This window comes from Polyodon spathula, chromosome 3 (assembly GCF_017654505.1).
Source record: "Polyodon spathula isolate WHYD16114869_AA chromosome 3, ASM1765450v1, whole genome shotgun sequence".
Classification (NCBI taxonomy): Eukaryota; Metazoa; Chordata; class Actinopteri; order Acipenseriformes; family Polyodontidae; genus Polyodon; species Polyodon spathula.
The window spans coordinates 90,393,528-90,410,639 of NC_054536.1; the positions used below are offsets into that span (position 1 = coordinate 90,393,528).

General features: G+C 38.2%; 1 pseudogene; it reads right to left on the reverse strand.

Moving 5' to 3' along the window:
• Positions 1 to 15,973: 15,973 nt before the first annotated feature.
• LOC121308816 lies at positions 15,974 to 16,868 on the reverse strand (annotated as a pseudogene).
• Between the last annotated feature and the right edge of the window lie 244 nt (positions 16,869 to 17,112).

Below are 17,112 nucleotides of genomic sequence, written 5' to 3' on the forward strand. Positions count from 1 at the left end.
GTCCACATTACAACATCTGTTTTGGGGAAACTCTTACAACTCAAAACTGTTGATCTATTTGGACACACATTTCTTCCTGTATTGTTGCACAAAGCTGAAATCTGTATAGGAATTAATTATTACTTCCCTATTAGGTTTTCTTTTCTGTTTTGAGCTGAAATATTTGGTTTGTGCAGTATGAACAGTTGATACTGTGTATTTTTCACTTTTGTAAATATGTTTGAACTGTTCAATAAAGTTTATATGCTTTTAATTTATAGCATTTGTCATGTATTTTAAAGTGAAATAAGTTGTGAAGCACAATATCTGGTTCAAATCCCAAATTCGAGTGCATTTAAGCAGCAAGTCACAACTTCAGCTGTTTGGACTTTCACAATTGTGAAATCTGAAGTACTAGATTCAAATGCATAAGGGGTAATATTTGAGGTCCATATTGTAGTTTGTGTCTACATTCAAAATGTGTCCCCAGCAACCCTGAGCTAACTTTTTACTATGACCCATATAAGCACATTTTGTAGTAAGTTGAGACAAATTCCAAAATTTTAAATCTGTTTCAATTAGCATTAGTGTTCCCCTAAATATCTAAATGTTGAGCAGCCAAATTAAAAGGCCCCATTTGTACAATTTAAATGAGGCTAGTGTGTGTAATAGATATTTGTTTGAACACAGTTTACAGTGTTTGTGATGCTCTCAGGATATTGACAAAGGAACATGGAATCTATCAGTTCAGTAGTGTCCAATATATAAACAAATGGATTGTATTGTCAGAAAAGTAAAGGAAGAATTCATGTATGCAGTACAAACAGCTTCCCACTGGGGAAATGGGTACACTGGCTTGTGTGTGTAAGAAGCATTGATAAATTGAACAATTTCAAGAAAAAATGTGTACATACATTCACATGTTTTCCTCGATATGTACAACTTGCTAAATGTGTTGCAGTTCAACAAACTAGGAGTAAGGGTGTACCTGTAAGGTGTCTGTGGGTCAATTGTAGTATACCAGATTTAGTCCACTTGATGTGCCCTTAGTACTGGTTGCAGTATATTAAACCAGACCCTTGCAGACACAAAAAAAAATAATTTAAATGAAATTAGTCCTGTGAAGTTGGAATCTCTGCAGGTGTACTTGCTCTAATTATCTTTAGAGAGTTTAGCACAATTATCAGAGCAATTGATAACCTATCCATCCATACCTTACATCCTTTATGTGCATGTAAAAATGTAACTGACACTTGTACATTAGATGGCTCCCTATACCACTACCACCATGATAGTTTCATCACTACCTGGTAAGTTACTTTGGGGTTCTAATCTAAGTAAACTGCATACAGGGTTACCGTATCGTGATGTAGCTAGTTGAAATTACACCAGTTAGTGGGCGATGTCAAGTTTCCTGTTATGTTAGACCCAAGAAAAGACTTAATTATCCAGGCTAACGTATGGAATATTATTATTCGTGCCAGTTTTATGAGTGGATTTGATCAAATACAGAAGTGTTTGTTTCCACTTCCTCCATGTTTTTTTTGTAGTTCCTTTCGCAATTCTGGTTATACCGGCGACTTAAAATCTCCCTCACTCTTCAGGATTTCTCTCCTGGATTTCCTTGCTGACCTACCTCACTTCATCTGTGGGTGTTCGGCTATGGTTCAAAGTTTGTTATGCTTTCACAAATAGCTGTGTTTCAGCTTCTTGTATTTTTAAACAAAAGCGTTTGTATAGATTTGCTAGGTCCATGCTAGGTGTACTCAAAATATCAAGACCACTAAAACAATAAAGCAAAGGTAAGATCTGTGGTAACATTCTACTAGTACTCACCGGTACTCTGTACTGGGACTTATTTTAATGTCGGTAGCTTTTCATCTAACGTGCATGCATTCTGTCCACTCTCACAGTCCACTAGCGCAATGTTTCTCAAATGCGCTTTCATTCAGCACAGTTCAGCTGCTTGTATTCTTTCTTCGTACTGTTTCTGTTTTTGTTAGCTGCTATTGGCCACCATTAACATCAGTATAATCACTGCATGTTAATTGGCCGAGCTTTCATTCTGATCAGTTTCATTTTGGCATGCGTCACAAATCTCCGCCCATTTCGCTTTGTGTCAGCGCTCATTGGTTGATCAATGAGAGAAGACTTTAGCCGTGAGATGTGAAAACAGCGGCATTGGAGTAATTATTTCTTAATTGGGGAGAAACATTGCTGAAGATGAATCTGAAGGCACAAATCCACGTCTGTGTGCCATAAGTTACATAGTTGATAAATATTAGAAATAATTATCATAACGCGTATTGCCTTGCCAGAATTTGCGCAAACGTTTCTAAAATGGCAAGTGATATGTCTGACAGTAGGGACTAACATTAAAAAACAGGATCAGCAAAGTGCTGCTTCAGATGTGGCGAGTCAGGGATACGGATACAGGTGTGATTCACACTTTTCAAACACTGCCCAACTTGCAAGGTAAATGTTAAATGTAGTGATCAAAGTACTGTTTTGTTGTGATCCTAGTATTTTCTGTTGTGAGGACTGTAGGGTTGCCAATTGGCCCCATAATCCTGGTACACTTTAAGACAGGTCAGGTTTTTCAACTCACCTGTCTACATAACAAATTAATTGAACATGGAAAGTGTGTGTGAATTAAGTGAACTGTTGCTAAAGCAATTTAATTGTTTTGCTTGCTAGTTACCAAAAGCATACACCTGTATAAAACAGTGCCGCTTTTCTGTTCTGAATGCCCCTTAATCTAATCTCCATTTGTGACCCCTGGTCCTTGTTTCAAGTCCCTTGTCGACATTGTCAATACCTTTTAGAATTTTGAGTGCTTGAATACCTTACACTTTTCTCTATTAAATGTCATTTGCCATGTGTCTGCCCAGTTCTGAATGCTGTCTAGAACATTTTCAATGACCTTTGTCATCTGCAAATTTAACAAGTTTACTTACTATACCAGAATCTAAGTCATTAATGTAGATTAGGAATAGCAGATGACATAACAATGCTCATTTCTATGTCTCTCTTGGCTTTTCTAACTTCCTCTTTGACTTGTATTTGCATTTCCAAGTACTCTTTCTGTGTACTTTGTTCTTGGTCCCTTTCAAAAACGCTCTGTAAAGTGCCTTTTTTCTCTGAATATTTTTTTTAATTGATCTATTAAACCATTTTGGCAATTTTGTTTTAGATTTAGATTTGTCTGCTTTTGTGATGGAATTGTTTCGCGCCTCTAGTACTACATTTTTAAAAAACAGCCATCCCTTTTTGTGGATGTTATCTCTATTTTACTCCAATCTACTTCTGTTAGTCTCTGTTTCATACCTTCATAGTTTGCTTTTCTAAAATTGTAAACCTTAGCTTTAGTCATTACTTTGGGGGTTTTAAAAAGCACTTCAAATGAGACCATGTTGTGGTCTGAGTTTGCCAGTGGTTCTTTGACCTCTGCTTTAGTTATTCTGCCATTGTTATTTGAAAAGACTGAATCAAGGCACACCTCCCCTCTAGTCAGTGCCTTGACAAATTGTGTTAGGAAGCAGTCATTTGTCATTTCCCCCATTGTCTGTTGTGCTCTCCACCGGGTTTTCCCATTTTATATGGGGGAATCCCTCTAATATGGCTTCTCCTTTGCTGCACTTATTTCTAATGTCATTGTATAACAGATTATTTTGCTCAATGCCTGAATTTGTCGGTCTATAGCATGCCCCTATTATTAGTCCGTTTTTAATTTTTGTCCATTATTTTGACGGACATTTCATACTAACAAACAACCTCCATTCCCAAGGTGTTCGTACTCCTGAGGTTCTACTGTAAATAGAACGTTACCCACAAGGTTAAACGAGAAAGAGTGCGGGTGAGTGCAAAGTTCTCTATAACGCATTCTCTATAACGAATTGCACTAATTTGATAGATATTGTTTACCATTTCAAGTAATACAAGTTTAATACATGTTGTTATGATGTAATCTGGTTAGAATCGTTGTCACAGTGAAACAATTCAAAATTTATTGAAGCCGCTCTCGCAATTCACACCCCACCTCATCGATTTAAAATCAATTCATTTGTGGTTTAGAGGGGAGTTAAAAAACCTGACCTGGCTTAGTGTTTCGGAGTCATGGGGCCAGTTGGCAACCCTATCTAATAAACGGAACCCAAAACTGGGGTGTTTTTTCGTTGTACAATACGTCCTTTTCTACAATTTTTTTTTTACGTTTATTTAAGATAAGTTTTCATTTGTGTATACAGGTACATCTGAAAAAAGGCATAAACCACAATGATATTACTTTATAAAAATGTGTCTTTTCAGACTGCTTATTGTGTAGGAACCACAATACCAGGGAATACAAAAAAAAAAAAAAAAAAAAAACTTGTGATGTCTACTTTTATACTGTTTCTGCCTCCCATCTTTTTATGGAGTAGATCATGGTAATTAATCTACAGAGAAGCACATGCCTTGTTATTGTGTGCCATGGCCAGGTCCTGTTGTAGGGGTGTACCCAGGTTCAGGAAAGTAAAGGGGATGATTTCAGAGGGTACTGTGGAGATTGAAATGGCCAGGTGCATAAAAAAATAATAATAATAATAATAATGAGGGTTTTTCCTCTATTAGCACAATTGTTTGTTTTTATGACATCCCTTTTTTCAGGATATCTTGAAAGAAAACTCACTGTACAGCAGTTATTGCATACTGTCATATTTCTTAATGATTGTCATTTAAGGTTTTCTTAAGTATTATATTACAGTACATGACTGAATAAAACATTCAAGCTTTCAGTATTTTCAGCTTTATGGTGAATTGGTTATATTTTATCAGTTATTTTTAAGGCTTATTTTGTATTCATAAATGAATTGTCTACTGATATGTATACATTTTAAACATATTTATTCATTGTCACAGATTGTCTTAATTTGTTTAATGTTTGCATCTGGCTGCGCATACAAGTACCTGCACTTTTTTGTTGAGAATTTCACCGCTGGGTAAGATTATACAAGAGTAGTACTGGAAAGACAGCAGGCAGGCAGGTTGTTATTATTTGTATATTATTCTTCTGTGTGCTAGTTTAAATGTTGTATAAATGTTAAAAACTCAATAATTGGTATGTTGTAATATTTCAAAAGGCACGCACAAACAGTTCTCATTGAGCACAATCTTACATTTTCTGTTTCATTTTGTATTGACACAAGCTTAACAGTTTTATTTCCCACCAGTAGCACCAGGAATTCTTCTCAGTTCCTCTGTCTAAAATGTAGTTCTGCACTGTTTGTGCCTCGTGGAAAGACAACAGTCACACATTTTCCATGTATGATTCTTCTTCTTCATGGAATTTCCAGTCTGCAGTTGGGTTAGTGGTTTTCAAAATAGCATGATCACTTATTTAGAATATATTTTAGTGGTTGTGTTTTTCTATATCTGTATGGATTACACAGATTTTATTTTAGATGATTCCCGTTTTCCCATGATTCAATGTTAAAGCTAGGTTACCTGACAGTTTGAATGTTGCAAAAAGACATATAGACTATAGACAAGTATTAACTGTTAAGAGTATATTGAATTTTATTTTTCAAGTCAGTCACTGGTCAAAAGAAACATTATTACTTAATGTAATGCCACTATTAAAAATAATCATATAAGCAAGTGGACAATGAAAGCACTGCTACAGGACCCATAGTTAAAATGCTGTGTAATAAACAAAGCGACAGCGAGTGGGAGAAGTACAGGCGTGGAAAAGTACAGAGCAGTTTCGAAGCAGAAAGGAGAAATTGCATCTTGAATTGCTTTAATCAGAAAACAGAGGACATTGGGGAAACACAGCAGCAGCTCAAAGTCAAACAGCCGGGTGTGTTTTTCTGATAACAAACAAGCTGAAACTCGGAGCAGCTGATTCAAATTCAACGCCGTTTTGAGACACGGGCGAGGGGAGGAGCCAACAGCACAGCAGAACAATGCAGTTAAACGAGGCAGTCTTCCCAGCGACAGCGAGTGGGAGAAGTACAGGCGTGGAAAAGTACAGAGCAGTTTCGAAGCAGTTTGAAAGCAGGCTGACAGCTGCAGAAGAAACTAAACTTAAAAAAAAAAAAAAACCCTCAACATGGTCTTCAAGCCAGTAATCTGTGACACCTGCTTGATGTGGGAAATCCGAGAAAACCCAGCGGAGCTAAACCAAGTGTGCGTAAAGTGCCGCGCGATCCAGGATTTGCATAAACTAGTAAGTATGCTAGAAATGGAGCTGGAAGAAGTGAGACAGCAACAGGATCTTGAGGAACTGGCACACCCACAATTCATGGAAGTCTGCATCACCCCTAACAGACTGAAAGCCACCATGGAGATAGAAGGTCAGAACAGCTGGGTTCAGGTAGGCAGAAGCAAGGAAAAAAAGAAACTTCGTCAAACACAACCACCAGAAATCAAAACAACCAACAGATTTGAGTCACTTCAGAATTTTGATGAGCAGAACCAACAACAAGAGAATGAAAGGAACAACATCCAGGACCCTATTGACAGTGGTGACCAGACAGCAAAAAGAAGGGAGGTCATGATTGTTGGGGACTCCATATTGAGAAACACAGCAAGTTCAATTCGCAGTTTGGACCCCCTTACTACAACAGTGTGCTGCCTTCCGGGAGCCTCGGTCAAGCACATCACTGAGAACGTGGACAGGCTCCTAGAACGAACAGGAGACAACCCGGTAGTAGTCGTCCACATCGGTACAAACAACATTGGAAGAGACAGACCAAAATCCCTGCAAAACAAATTCAGAGAGCTAGGAAGGAAATTAAAAGAGAAAACCAAAACTGTGGTATTTTCTGGTATACTACCCGCACCTTGCAAAGGACCATATGGACAGCTGGAAATAATTAATCAAAACGAATGGCTGAAGACGTGGTGCACACGGGAAGGCTTCACCTATCTTGATCATTGGACCACATTCTACAACGAGGACTATCTGTATAGACGGGATGGACTGCATTTAAATAACAAGGGAACTAGTCTACTCGGAGAAAAGATCCTCGAGCAGGTTCGGAAGCATTTAAACTAGAAAGGAAGGGGGGAGAAATCAACAAAAAAACAGAAGGGAGACCGCATCAAAACAAGAACAACAACTCAGGTAAGACAACCATTAAATGTATTTATCTAAATGCTAGAAGTATCAGAAACAAAATTCTAGAACTTGAAGCTACTGCACTAACAGGTAACTATGATGTGATAGGTGTTACAGAAACGTGGTTATCTGAGAGTGATGGGGACGAATATAATATTTGTGGGTATACACTGTATAGGAAAGACAGGCAGGACAGAAGAGGAGGAGGGGTAGCGCTATACATAAGAAACAGTCTTGAAGCCCAGGTGTTAAACCTGGACAAAGAAAATAAAACCGAATCAATATGGGTCAGAATAACAGACAAAAATTCAAAAGGCATAATAATAGGAGCATGCTATAGACCGCCAGATTCAGACGGTGAGCACAATAATCTGTTATACAATGACATTAGAAATGTGTGTAGCAAAGGAGAAGCCATACTAATGGGGGATTTCAACTTCCCCCAAATAAAATGGGAAAACCCGGTGGGTAGCGCGAAGGATGAAATAGAAATGGTGGAAATGACAAATGACTGCTTCCTAACACAATTTGTGAAGGCACCCACTAGAGGGGAGGCATGCCTTGATTTAGTCTTTTCAAATAATGAAGATAGAATAACTAAAACAGAGGTCAGAGAACCACTGGCAAACTCAGACCACAACATGGTCTCATTTGAAGTGTTTTTTAAATCCCCAAAAGTAAAGACTAAAGCTAAGGTTTACAATTTTAGAAAAGCAAACTATGAAGGTATGAAACAGAGACTAACAGAAGTAGATTGGAGTAAAATAGAGAAAACACCCACAGAAGAAGGATGGTTGTTCTTCAAAAATGTAGTACTAGAGGCGCAAAACAATTACATCCCTAAAGTAGACAAATCTAAATGTAAAACTAAATTGCCCAAATGGTTTAATAGATCAATTAAAAAAAATATTCAGCGAAAAAAGGCACTTTACAGAGCATTAAAAAAGGACCAAAAAGAAAGTACGCAGAAAGAGTACACAGAACTGCAAACGCAAGTCAAAAAGGAAGTTAGAAAGGCCAAGAGAGAAATAGAAATGAACATTGCTAAGGGAGCTAAAACCAATTCCAAAATGTTTTTCCAATATTACAACAGCAAGAGAACATTCAAAGAGGAGATTAAATGTTTAAGAGATACAAATGGCAAAATCGTAGAGGAAGAAAAAAAAATAGCAAATATATTAAATGATTACTTTTCACAAGTTTTTACAAAGGAAGATACTGACAACATGCCCCACATGTCATCCAGTTCCTATCCAGTTTTAAATAACTTTAGCATAACTGAGGCAGAAGTGTTAAAGGGACTAGGAGCTCTTAAAATAAACAAATCCCCTGGGCCGGATGAGATCCTCCCAGTAGTACTCAAAGAAATGAAAGAAGTAATTTACAAACCGCTAACCAAGATCATGCAGCAGTCTCTTGACACAGGGGTGGTACCGACAGACTGGAAAATTGCAAACGTAATACCGATCCACAAAAAGGGAAACAAAACTGAACCAGGTAACTACAGACCAGTAAGCCTGACTTCTATTATATGCAAACTTATGGAAACTATAATAAGATCCAAAATGGAAAATTACCTATATGGTAACAGGGTCCTGGGAGACAGTCAACATGGTTTTAGGAAAGGGAGATCGTGTCTAACTAACTTGCTTGATTTTTTTGAGGATGCAACATCGATAATGGATAATTGCAAAGCATATGACATGGTTTATTTAGATTTCCAGAAAGCTTTTCTTTCGAATTTGACAAAGTCCCGCACAAAAGATTAATTCTCAAACTGAACGCAGTTGGGATTCAAGGAAACACATGTACATGGATTAGGGAGTGGTTAACATGTAGAAAACAGAAAGTACTGATTAGAGGAAAAACCTCAGAATGGAGTGTGGTAACCAGCGGTGTACCACAGGGATCAGTATTAGGTCCTCTGCTATTCCTAATCTACATTAATGATTTAGATTCTGGTATAGTAAGCAAACTTGTTAAATTTGCAGACGACACAAAAGTAGGAGGAGTGGCAAACACTGTTGCAGCAGCAAAGGTCATTCAAAATGATCTAGACAAGATTCAGAACTGGGCAGACACATGGCAAATGACATTTAATAGAGAAAAGTGTAAGGTACTGCACGCAGGAAATAAAAATGTACATTATAAATATCATATGGGAGATATTGAAATTAGAGAAGGAATCTATGAAAAAGACCTAGGAGTTTTTGTTGACTCAGAAATGTCTTCATCTAGACAATGTGGGGAAGCTATAAAAAAGGCTAACAAGATGCTCGGATACATTGTGAAAAGTGTTGAATTTAAATCAAGGGAAGTAATGTTAAAACTGTACAATGCACTAGTAAGACCTCATCTTGAATATTGTGTTCAGTTCTGGTCACCTCGCTATAAAAAAGATTGCTGGTCTAGAAAGAGTGCAAAGAAGAGCGACCAGAATTATTCCGGGCTTAAAAGGCATGTCATATGCAGACAGGCTAAAAGAATTGAATCTGTTCAGTCTTGAACAAAGAAGACTACGTGGTGACCTAATTCAAGCATTCAAAATTCTAAAAGGTATTGACAGTGTCGACCCAAGGGACTTTTTCAGCCTGAAAAAAGAAACAAGGACCAGGGGTCACAAATGGAGTTTAGAAAAAGGGGCATTCAGAACAGAAAATAGGAGACACTTTTTTACACAGGGAATTGTGAGGGTCTGGAATCAACTCCCCAGTAATGTTGTTGAAGCTGACACCCTGGGATCCTTCAAGAAGCTGCTTGATGAGATTTTGGGATCAATAAGCTACTAACAACCAAACGAGCAAGATGTGCCGAATGGCCTCCTCTCGTTTGTAAACTTTCTTATGTTCTTATGTTCTTAAATAATAAACAGAATCTAAATACAATTAAAGATACCATAAGGTTGAATCGATCAGCATATACCCTCAGATTGCTAGTTGAATCCCCTTATTGCAAACTACTTATAAAAACCCTATTGTTTCTTCTACCAGTGTGATATAGGTTGACCAAATAGCCTTTTGTCACTTTGTCGCCCCCCCCCCCCCCCCCCCCGCCCAAGTACCATAGATGCACTAAAATGTGCCAGCCTTTCAGTACTTGGGCTTATGTTCCCATGTTGGGGTGGAGAAAAAGGAGGAGATACTTCTAGTCTTCGGAGTTGAATAACTGCTAGAAATCTATAATATCTTTAATGCAGAGAAATCTGTGTGTCATCTGCCCTAATTAAATTGAAGTTCCAGATGTTCCTTGATAGAGGAGATAATGGTAAAAACTTGGCTACAAGCAACCTAAATTATTTCCAAGACAATAATTGAATCGTGCAAAATAAAAGAACATCAGCGATGAGTAGGGGACTAGAAACATGTAATTGTTTTTGTGATGCTACCACCAGTTGTTACTGTATGGTAAATCATGTAGAACTGTGACATCAATAGGCAGACAAACCCCAGGAGGCCAATGAGAGTGAGGAGGCCGACCAGCCAACAGGGTTTGCCGGTGAATTTGAAGCAGAGCGCATCATTGGATCGACAGACAGCAGTGGAGAGTTAATGTTCCTGATGAAATGGTGAGGATTTCTTCATTATGCTGGTACTGCATTTAGGGTGTGAATATATATCTGGCATTTTAATGCTTGCTTTAAGACGTCTGTAGCAACATTCAGTTTAACTATGTGCTATTTTAAATCCCATCTAGAAGATGGGTTGAATAAAAGCAGAAACAAAAACCTGTCATGAGCACACTAAACATTCTTTTAGATTTCTTTCCACTTTGTATTATTTTTTGCATTCAACTATTACCCACCCTACCCCTACCTGTACTGTTTTAACAGGATAACATGGTTTCACATGAGTCATGTATTGTGTTTATGAAAATATTAAGCTTGGTTATTAAGTGTCTGAAGAGATTTCAGCCACAACATTCAGCATATTTAATATCACAGATAGCTATTAATTAGGGTGGTAAATTAAATCACAGTTAACTTATGCTTTTTAATGAGTTAGTTTTTTTAACACATGGTAAATCGCACTCCTCTGTCTTGAGCCTCTCAGCATACCGTAACTCAACCCCTACACCATCATTTTAATACTATACTAGAGCGCATGCATCGCAATGAGCGGAGTCAGCGTTTGCATAGGAAAATATAATCCATGAGCAAAAACATAGAAAGACCTTCATTTTTGAGTTGGCTGAAACCTGCCATGGTTTTTTGGTATAACTTTGTTCCTTAATATGTTAGATTCCATGTCTGTCTCTTGTCAAGCTGACTAACTTATGTTTAAATGCAAAACAACTTAGTTTAGACCTACCCTTCAGTCAAACCAACCTTCTCGCATTAACTCGTCACGCTGCTTAAATATAAATATACATTTACATATACTACTGTGAACAGGCTGGCTGTAGGGGTGAAGTCAGGCCAGAAAGAATCACACAGGCAGGCAGTACTGGGGTTGAAACTGAGACGCAATGACTGCGCTCAGCGTTTTAATGAAACAGATACAAGATTTAAACAAAAACAGGACACGGCACTTGACACCAAATAAAAGACGAACAAAACAGTAAACAAGCAGTGGACGAACAAACAAACATGGCGAGTCAAATTTATTATTTAGTTTTACTTTTTGTTTTCTCCTCCTCCCCACCTGTTCTCCACTCACCGAACACACAACCCTGAGTGAGTGAAAACATGCTGCTTTTATGCAGCTCTACCAAGACTCGATTGCTAATCAATCAGTTGTAGTCTCGATACAACTGTACGTGAAGTAATGAAAGTGCAATTCCCCGTGCTCACATATTACATTTTACCTGCACATGAAGTGCAATCCTCGTGCCTAAATACAAACATACATTTTAAACACTCGTGCTCGTAACCCATATTTATCCTGTGCATTTTACACATAAAACAGCAACATTAACAAACTACATACAACATAAAACACTAATAAACAAAGGGGCGGGACACTCCGCCAAAACTACACAAAGTAGTATTTAAATATTTTCAAAAAAGAAAGTGTGCTGTAATATGCAAGCAAGTCAGCACAACAAAATGAAACAGAGAGCAATGCCTATGATCTGTCTAATGAATACTGTAATATATAAGGAAACTAATAAGAAAATACAGTATAATTTGAAATGCATTAAGGTGAATTATAAACTGAATACATTGTGATTTAGCAGTTGATTCAAACAATTAAACAGCAAATGCTGGAATTTCTCTGTATAATTCTGTGTAAATAAATATGAAACTATACAATAAGTCAGGCAACAATATTAATCCAGAAATAGGACAACAGTTTTTTTTTGTGACTAATAATAATAATAATAATAATAATAATCTGCGATGGACTGGCGTCCTGTCCAGGGTGTAGTCCTGCCTTGTGCCCTGTGTCTGCCGGGTGAGGCTCTGTCTCACCGCAACCCTGTAAAGGATTAATTGGTTATTGGTAATGGATGGATGATAATAATAAATCTCAATAGTCAAGATCTAGAGTGTAACATTGCAAAAAAATTGAACAGGGAGGGATTGATAACAAGCAGAACAATAAAAGGAATTTGCTGGAACTGCATTTTAACAACAGAGCGACGGATAGTGAAGCATTGTTGGAATGTGTAGTAAATCTTGAATTGTGAACCGATGGCTGTATGTTTCTTCATCCTTGAACGATTACATTTCGGGCAGTCTGAAAGGGCGAGCAGTAATTGTTTGATTTTGTTTCTGTTTTTTTCTAAATTCAGGAAGGACTCGAAGGAGGTAGAGTTAGTGCCAGCCAGAGAAGCCTATGTAAAGTGTCCTTAGGTTGTAATTGCATTTTATGAGGATAAACTTACCTGGCATGCATGCCCTGAAGATGAACAGCAGTAAAACCCACTTTCTTGGCAGCGTTGAAAAGTTTCACAGGAGCACATTGCTTGACATGTTCAAAATGAGGGCAGCTCTACTACTTTGACTGCCGCTTTGTAAACTCTATGGCAGGGCTGGCCAACTCTGGTCCTGGAGCCACAATCCAGCAAGCTTTATAGGTAACCCTTAATCATCAATTTCTAAAGTCTTGGAACTATTTCATTTTGACTAGTTAAGCAGGTAATTTGTTCAATTAAGTAATATAGAAACAATTTTAATCAAAAACTTGAACAACCTGCAGCGCTCATGGACCAGAGCTGACCACTCCTGATATAATTGAGCACATTAACTTGATGATTAAGTGTTACCTGTAAAACATACTGGATTATACTCTCCAGGACCAGGGTTGGCTACCCCTACTCTAGAGGATATGCTGTTACACTATACATTGTTTAGTATTGAAAACATGTTTTAATTATTTCATTAGGATCCCATACATTAAAGTACATGTCTCCTTGGCTGATGCATAGGCCTTAGTTAGTATATGTCTTATTACAACAGAAGAACTGCTTGTCTAAATACTGTCCTGTATTATTGATGATGACATTACATTTTAGTCAAATTGCTATTCTTTAGTAGTATCCAGTGCTGTTATCTAAATTTATGTTTTAATATTGTAAAAAAAAAAATTGACAGTAATCAAAGATTTGTTTTATTAGGGAGGTTCATCTTTTTCAAAGAAATGTTAATAATCACATTTTACATTGCATCTTTTTTTTATTACTCAACACTAATACAGAAATCTGAACTAAATAGCGTGCAATTCCCTTGTCCAAAACTAGACAGTTATGTGCTTTATTTCTGCTTGACTAAAAACATTAAAAGGGGTAGATGTACTAATGTGAGTAATCCGTCTCAATCGTTGCAAACCACATGCAAACCAGTCAGAAGTGTAGTGTGAAATGTACTGAACAAACACAACGCTGCTAGCATCATTTTAACAAATGCTTTGCAGCTGCAGTTCTTATCTGCACTTTAGCCTTAAATGAATATGTAATTCTGGGCATTTCTGCAGAAATTCACAAAAACAGGGTGGAGATAGTGCAAATGAGGGATAAAAAATACTGAATAAAAAAAGCCTTGAAAACACATTTCTGTGACATTTCTGGTTTTCCCAGCATATTGGGAGCAATAGACTGCACACATGTGCCACTAACCCCTCCAGCTCATTCTAAGCATCTGTACAGGACCATGATATATTGTGTGTTAACTGTCCAGGCTACTAGACCAAGTTAAAATAATAATAATTAAAATTAAAATAAAATCATTTAGTTTCAATTTAAAATAATATTTATACCAATGTGTACAATGCAGCAGCATGATTTATTTTGTGTTACTAGTAGACTAAAGTGAAAAGAAAGTGTGCTCGGTATTCATTTAATTTTACTACTGTACACTTATTTCAGCGCAATGATTTATATTTAAAATACATCGAGAACTGTAAATGTATGTAAGTGCGATTTTATTGTATTTAAACCTGACCTCCTTATCTCAGACAAACCTATCCAGTTTGAGGGGATACTGTATGATTATGAAAAGCTTTTTGGGGGGTGAAGGTTGGGGCCCCACTATAGAATCTGATGGGATTAAAACTGCCTTTCATTTTTTTATATATAAGTATTTAAATAGGCAAAACAAAATGCATTGTACAGATGACTTTTACATTTAACAAAAACAATGTTATTTTGATTCTTGCACCCTTTCATGTATAGACGTTATCTGCTGCAGCAAACCACAACTCAACTTCCGCTATTTTATTTGAAGAAAATGTCGCACGATTCCTGCTAGAGCTCTCGTTAAGATGACGCAAATAATATTTAAATTAGTATATTGCGGCTCCCTTCATTAACATATTGTTAAATAGTATGTACGACAAAATGTATACTTTGCGAATTGTCGTAACCAAAATGCAAAATGCGTTATGTTTGCGCTGCGACTGGACCATCTCAGTACATCTATCTACCTCTAAATAGATTGGCAACTTATACATTATAACATTTCCCAAGTTGTGCTTAAATGATAGTTCATCTCTTGCACTCTTTAAATGGGTTTGGTTTTACCTTGTTGTATGAAGACCCGCAAGAGGCAGGAAGAACCCTATTAAGACAATTATAGTTTTATATTGTTAAATGTAGTGCCAGTATGCAGCAGTGAACAGAGAAATAATCTTGAAGTTGAAACATAAATCTATAATACTAACTGATCATTTTAAGTAAAACGTCAGGCATCAATATGCTTTCTTCACAAGAACAGACCAACTACATGCAATCTCCATAGTCGTCAACATCCTATAGGTTATAATCAATTTCACCAAATATCCCACATGTTCAGTCACAGATTATGCCTTTCGCAATATTTTATACCACACAAAACCTTCAGATAATGACTTGACTCAACCCGTTAGCAATTATACAACACCTACCTGTTGTACCATCTGCTCACAGATTTAGAGACAGCAAACTAACTGGAGTACAAGTGAACAGAAACCTCAGAAGGACACATGTTTTTGAAGTAACCCTTTGCAAAGTAATCGGAGGGAGGGGGGGGTTTAACCACAGCTGTCGGTTCACTGACGAGTATCCACATTAAAACAAGACCCTGAGGAAAAGTGGTTAGCAGTGTGTATGTGCAGGAGTGATGTGGTGATCAATAAAAGACAACGATAATCCAGGTGCAAGGGTATTTTAGTTGTAATCCAAACTCTGATGGCAAATGGTAAATAACGAATGGTAGTAGTACACAATGCTGTGTACTACACAGTTTAACCCAGGGGCTCAGTCCCAAAACAATAAACACAGTCTTTAATACACCCGCAATTCACAAACACGGTCACCAGTCCAAAGCGAGTGCTGTAGTGCTCGTGGTGCAAATACAATTTATCGTGAAACAAAGTGCAGTGTTGTCCGGGTTTTGTGCTGGCCTGTAGCGACAGCTCCGGATCATGTTAGCCGTCTAAATAACAAACAAGTACAATTAGATGACAAAAACAAAGAAAATACTCACGATTTCACAATACGGGTCTCCTTCCGGTTAGTGTTAACCATAACAAAGGAACAGATCACCTTGCTATGTCCCCTTATATACCGTCAATCATGACCCCTTGGTTAACAATTCCAATCACACCTCCAATCCACGTCTGCCACATCGTTTCCCTTCTGGGTCGATGATTTAGTATACTGTAGCTTTGCCCCCTTTCTAGATGGCCGACTTCTGCCTAACCCTGGGAATTAATTATCTGGCTATCCAATCCAGGGACCTCTATTCCCTTTACAGAGCGCCCTCATTCTGTCCCTGTCACAGACCCCTATTTACAATCAATCATTCTAGCTCTTCAAGCCGTACAGGATTTCCACTTTCCTCTTCTTGTCCTTGGCTCTGTTGATGGTCATTCTGAACAGCTTGCACTAGAGTTCCACAGCTGGGGGTGAGTTGTCATTCCCCGGGACTGGGTAGATGAGCAGACTGGGTTTACAGTTCAAGTCCACGATGCCCACTGTGGGGGATCGTCTGCGTCCCAGACAGCCACGTGCTGTTGGAAGATGTTGTTGAGGGTGCAGAGAAAGATGATGAGGTCCGGCAGGCGAACGTCATTACCATACTGGACGTTAGCGTTGGTCAGCAGACCGCCCTGCCAGTAGCGGCTGTGGGCTTACTCCCCGCAGTCTCTGGCCATGCTGTTGAGCACGTGGGTGAACTGACAGTCGCGGCTGATAAACAGGATGATGCCGCGGCGGTATGCCACATGTGGTGAAGTTCAGAGCCTGCTTCAGGTGCTCCATTGTGGTCCAGATCAAGGATGTCCTGTTCCAAACAGCAGCGAAGAGGTACTGCTCCATCAGCTGGTGTCTGCAGCCACTCTTGTGCCCCAGGTGCAAAAAGATCCTTCATATGGAAGAAGTCAGGGTGTTTGAAAGGCTGTTCAAATCTTGTCACTGCCAACCGAGCTGTCTGTTTGGTCGATCGGGTTTGGGCTACTGCAGTTCAATACAGCCGACAGGTCATGCAATGAACACCAGGCCACCCAGGAACAGCCGATCCCAGCCTATGAAGTGCTTTCTTCACCAGTCCCGGAGCCATGCTTGTCTCTCCTTGTAGTAGTAGTAGTAGTAGTATGTTACACAGCTATAGCATT